Source organism: Lissotriton vulgaris, chromosome 2_1 (genome assembly GCF_964263255.1).
Source record: "Lissotriton vulgaris chromosome 2_1, aLisVul1.2, whole genome shotgun sequence".
Lineage (NCBI taxonomy): Eukaryota > Metazoa > Chordata > Amphibia > Caudata > Salamandridae > Lissotriton > Lissotriton vulgaris.
The window spans coordinates 1,578,498,189-1,578,504,188 of record NC_141687.1 but is presented as its reverse complement, the minus strand read 5'-3'; positions in this window follow the sequence as shown (position 1 = coordinate 1,578,504,188).

The window sequence follows — 6,000 nt, the reverse complement described above, 5'->3', positions numbered from 1 at the left end:
ATTTTTAACAGCTATATTTTTTACATTGATATTCTGTCAGTGAACTGGCAGGTTGGTGGTGCCATAAGGCTTGCCCACCAGACTTCTAAAGTTACTGCATGAAGGGCATAGTGCAATATCCGGTATGAAGAGAAAAGCCAGGGAGACTTTTTGGTGGCCCGGAATGGAGAGGGAGGTGCGGGGCTGCATAGATTGTATGTGCAGTGATAAGTCCCACCGGGCTGAGGAACCTCCCATTGTTTCCACTAGTTTCCCTAGTAGACCATGGGAAAGTGTGGCTATGAATATTTGTGGTCCATTTTCAGCCAAATGGATAACAAATATATTTGCCTTGGTATTATTCGATTATCATTCCAAGTGGCTGGAGGTGGCATTTTCTATAGAAATTAAAGCGGCAAACATCATCAAATTGTGCTACCAAATGTTCTGCAGGGAGGGTTGTCCTGACACTTTGGTTACGGACAATGGGCCCCAGTTTGTAGTTGAGGAATTTAAAACCCACTTGTCCAAGATGGGTATATCTCATCATACCACTGCTGTTTACAACCCCATGGAGAACAGGCTCATTGAGAGGTTCAACCGAGTCTTGAAGGAGTGTGCTCCATTGACTGGGAGTAGTGGTGGGGATTGTAAGGACGCTGTAAAGGAGATGTTGTGGAGCTACTGCACCACATCCCATTCCGTCACCAAGGAGACGCCTTTTATGCTCCTTAAGGGCAGACAGCCAGGGACAACAGTTTCTCATACCTGTATCCTCAAGAGTCTCACCAAGAGTGTAAGGTCTAAAAGCACCAGGACAAGATTGTAAGTACACATAATGACAAGCTAAAAAGAGGGAGATGTGTGTTTGCAGTTGGAGATTGGGTGAGAACCAACAGTGTGGGTAGTCAAAATGTGGGGTTGTCCAAATGGTCAGTGCCCAAGTGTATCACTAAGAATTCAGGCAGCAATGTGTGGTTGACTGATGGCAAAAGGTGGAACATCTGAAGAGTTACTACCTTGTGAAATACTCTGGAGGGTGACATGTGGTTGGAAAAGATGGGTGGTGGTCCGGTGGAAAAGTGTTCAATGGCAATGGCAATGGCAGGTCCTAGCAAATAGTCCTGCATCCTAGTGATGGTTGATAGCCTCCCACGGTTATGGAAGGTGGAACTCACTGGAGAAGATAGTTGCTGCTGTGAAGAACGTGTCCAGGGGTTGTTCCTCTTCACTTAATAAAGCTCTTCTACTCTGAATTATGTGTCAGGACCTCTTAAAAATATTTACAAATTACTGCCTCCAATTCCTCTCCAAACAGTTTAATCCCAAAATATGGCACCTTAAGAGACATTTCAGGTGAACTGAAACCACCTTCCAATCCCTCAAATGCGATTGTCTCCCTTCAGCCATTATTCATGCTGCTGTCATAGCAGATGGTTTTAAGTTATCAAATGTAACATTGGATAACAACTTTGCTTAATCTCCATGGCTGACAGTAACTGAGAAATATGTCTCTTTATAAATGGCAAGGGATAAGGATTGAAGTCTATAACTAAGGATTGAGACACATAAACTGAATAAATCCTTGATTTTAAGGATAAATTCATCCATGAATCAGCTTGAAGAATGATCGCCCTCTAAAGGGAGCAGAGGAATAGCTGACATATAGGAAAACATCTCTTCATATCTTCTTTCTGTATGTAGTTTCTTCTCGGTATTCCTGAATCACCAACCTCAACTGGTGCTCATGTAAGGCTTTTTGATAACTTCCGTTCGAGTTCATGCTATATGAATCTCCCAAAAAAGACCAAATAAACCTCATAGTTGTCACTATCATAATTAGGAGTGGACCAGGAAGAAGAAACTAAAGATGGGGAGGCACAAGACACTTGCAAGGATTCTGATCTCTTGGATAAAGCATCCCATCTCTGCTTCATCTGCGGTTTCAGAAAGGCTTTAGAAAGTGATCTTATCAGCATCTGTTTATCAGATATATTTAAGAGCCTGATTAAAACCCTTCTTCATAGAAAAAGATGGAGGCCTTGGAGGCCTTCCCAATTCTGGAAAAGAAGGAAATAAATGTATTTCGGTATTCAGACAAAATATTGAGTACACAATGTCGCCATACCAAAATATTCAGTCTAAAATATAATTTTAGGTGCTGATTGCAGAGTTATAGGGGTAGAGGGTGGGAAGTAATTTATTTTTTAATTAATTAATTATTTGTTGTTAGTTAATATTGAGTAATTAATTGAAAACATTTTTTTTAAAGAGCTTTATATGGCGCAAACTAGACCCGAGACATCTGGTATCAGAGAGCTTTACATGAGCACCGGTTTTGTTACAGATGGACACAATCTTATTTTTAGGCACATTATTTAAATGAATTGTGTATTCAATGTTTTTAGGTGCGGGTTCTGGGGTTTATAGGGGTAAAGGTTAGGAAGTAATTTATGTTTTATTAATTATTAATTAGTTGTTAATTAATATTCATTCATTAATTGATAATTAAATATGTTTATAGTTTAATTAAATTTTTTAGGGGTGGGTTGTAGGGTTTAAGGGGTAAAGGGTGGGGAGTAAATTATTTATAATTAATTCATAATTAGTTGTTAAATACTATTCATTTTAGGTGTGGATTGTGGGGTTTATACGGTAAAGTGTGGGACGTTAACTAAATTTTATGAATTAATATTCTGTTTAATGCGTAATTTGTTCATTGTGCAATTAATTTAGTTTTTTGTAGATTTTAGATGTGGGTTTTGATTTTTGTAGGGGTGTGGGGTGGTAAGTAAATTAATTTTAAGTAATTGCTGATTATTTTTTTTATTAATATAAATGATCAATTTGATACTTATGTTAATTGTGTAAATAATGTCTTGTTAAGTTATATATGTGTTGTGTGTTTTGTAAGGGTATATTGTGGGAAGTACATTAATTATAATTAATTGTTAATTAATATTTAATTAATGACAATTGGTTTGCTGATAAATATTAATAGTGTAAATCATTTTAAGTGTCAAACTGAAGTGGCATGCTGTGCAAAATAGAGCAGTACTGGGATGCAGCACCGAGTAATTACCAGAGGATGAGATTCATTCAAGCGTCCCATCCATCACTTTTTGTACACTAATAAAAAACTGTCATTTTCTTGTCCTAACCATTTGGTACCTGCAGCCTATCTACTGGGTCACATGACTTCAAAGTAGACAGTAGTTGGCCTTTGTGTATTCCACCCAGACAGTATCACAAAGGGGAACTGGGTATTAGCAGGATGGGTCATCCTGACCTTATGGGAGGGGCGTTGCTGTCACCTACCAAAGTTATATTTCAAAGGCGCCCACTCAGCACACAGATACAGAACTTCACACTGTCTTTGTGACACCAGACATCCTGGCACGAAGGCAGGGAGGAAGGAAATTCCATAAACAGATGTGGGAAGATGTCTAGAGGTTTTTCCCACTTCAAAGCTGGCACGGGGTAACAATGTTCAACATTCAGACCAACTCTTTAGTACTCTCCTCAACCTGTGGATACTACAGAAGAAGGACTACCCAGCAGTCAGAGAACTGCCTATCTGCCTGAGAAGGAGGACTGGGCTTGATCCCTTCATTCCAGGCTACCTGAAGTGACTCCAAGGGTCAACTAGCTGACCTCCTGTTCAGAGCTACATGGACATAACAATCTTCAGCAGCCTCCCTGCAACTGTCCAGCTGACCAGTTGCAAATGGACCTGCCCAAACCTGCAACTGGACCTGACTGGCCCTTGTTGACATCTGCAAAAGTAAACCCCTGGTCCCAAAGAGGCTCCTTCCTAGGTCCTGGGCCCTTGACTGGCATCAGAGTGCACTCCTCTGAATAAGAAGGAGAAATCCTGAAGTTTTGGGTTCTTCCAAAAAATGAATGGGCCCGTTTATGCCAACACCTTGCCACTTATGACTACCACCAAAGCAAAGCTTCAGTGGGCCTGACTCTTTGCGCTACAGTGACCGTCAGCGACAACCAGCCACACAAGATCTGCATTCCACACTACAGCATAGATAGCCTGTGATGACTGCCAATGTGAAGCTCCAGCAACGACCGTCCGCAACTCCTGACAGGATATTCACATTACAGTGACGACTATCCGCGATGTCTGGCCTGCTCTTTGCGCTACTGCGATGATCATCCGCGATGCAATCCCTGCTCCTCGTGGCCTCCTCTACCATGAACTAGATTATTTATACCAGAAGTTGAGAAGGTAACTTTTTCAGTGGATTAACGTGAGTACCTGTATTCGACCTGAATAGTGTTGAAATGTTGACTTTTCTCCAGTCTAGCACAACCAGATACCTATTAGTAGCACTGTGTGCATTTAGATGCTATACTTTCTGTTAGACCTGACATCCTTTGGCGTGGTCTCTCCTGGTCTTTTTGGCTTCTAGTGTCCTTTCTGAACCTTGTTTTGCTGGCATAGGACTTTGAACACGTTGACACTGCTGTTTGTTGCCAAAGCGCTATGCTTCTTATATACATAATGTTGATAAGTGTATACATAATTGGCTGGTTTGGGTTAGCTGTATAGGGGTAGGAAATATACCTAGGGTATGTACCTCAAATGCTTCTCTGCTTGTCTGTTGCCATGATTGTGCTACCCATAGCAGTAGCTCTTTCAATGTGCCACAGGCTTGCAATGGCTTGCCTGGTGTGCAGGTTACTGGTACTCAACTTGGCATTTAAAAAGATGTTTGCCAAGGTTCTGTATGTCTCTCGCTACATCAGAGTGATCCCTGGGGGCAGAGTGCAATGTCGGGAAGAGGTAGGGGATGTGTGTGTTGGTGCTACATGCACTGGTAATGAATGGCACCGGATGGTGTGTTCAGTACGGTAGGGCCTTCTTCTCGCATTTTAACTGACATGAGGGATTTGTGGAAAGGCTATTCAGCTGTATTTCCTACATGCAGAAGATAGGCCGTATAATGTTTGATAATGATGAGATAGTAATGGTGAATCCATTTCAGAGGTGCAAGTGGATTCCACATTACAATTGTCGAAATAGCACTTTGTGAAAGTGGCAATTTCGGTGCTCATTGCTCTGTGTGCCTGCAGCCTGACTCCAATCTGCATCTGGGTGCTGGGGTGACAGTTACAGCTGTGCATTCTGGATAAGACAGCCATAAACTAGGGGCTTAAGGGAAACTATAGACCTCTGACTCTGAGGGCCCTTTCTGGGACAGTTAAGAGGGGGTGGAATTGGCACCCAATTTTCAAGGGAAAGGGTCTTGCCCCCCACTAAAGATATTGATAAAGCCTCCTGGAGTGGGATGGCAGACAGGACAAAATTTAGAGACGCCTGTGCATTTCAAAGGTGGTCTTCTGAACTGATCTCATCTTCAAAAGCCCTTGTGGGTATAACTACTGGGGCTCTGCCCTCAGGAGTCAGAGACTCTTTGGGAATTGGCACCATACTACGCTGGTTTGATGCTGGGAGATCGGCAAAAGAAACTCTTGGGGCAAGAGGGACTACAATTGTATTATCCACAGACTTATGGTGGCCTAGGGCTTGTTGTGTTCTAGGAAAGGGGCTTTCATGTAGTGGATTTTGAATGGATGTTGCTGGCCTGCAGCTAATTGCCAACTGTCCTAGCCTGGGTCCCTAAGCACTCTCCAAGGGCCAGTTGGCTGACCTCCTGTCCAAGAGATCCCAGGGACAGAAAGGATCTCCCCATTTCCACAAGATTGTAGGGACCGCACACTATGGGGGTTATTAGGATTGCGGATTTTCCGCATCCTCTGGGCCTGTGGAAGCCACCGCCGGCCCGGAGCATGCGGAAAATCTGCAGCAGACCCACCAAAGACCCACCGCCACATTAGGATGGCTGGTGGGTCCTGGTTTCCGTCCGCAGCTTTTCCGCCGCGGTTGGCTTACAACCGCGGCGGAAAAGCTCTAATCTGGTGACGGTGTCTCTCAGACACCATCAAGCAGATTAGGATGGGATGTGAAACATGCTTTTCCGCAGCGGCTTTTAAGCCGTGGAAAAG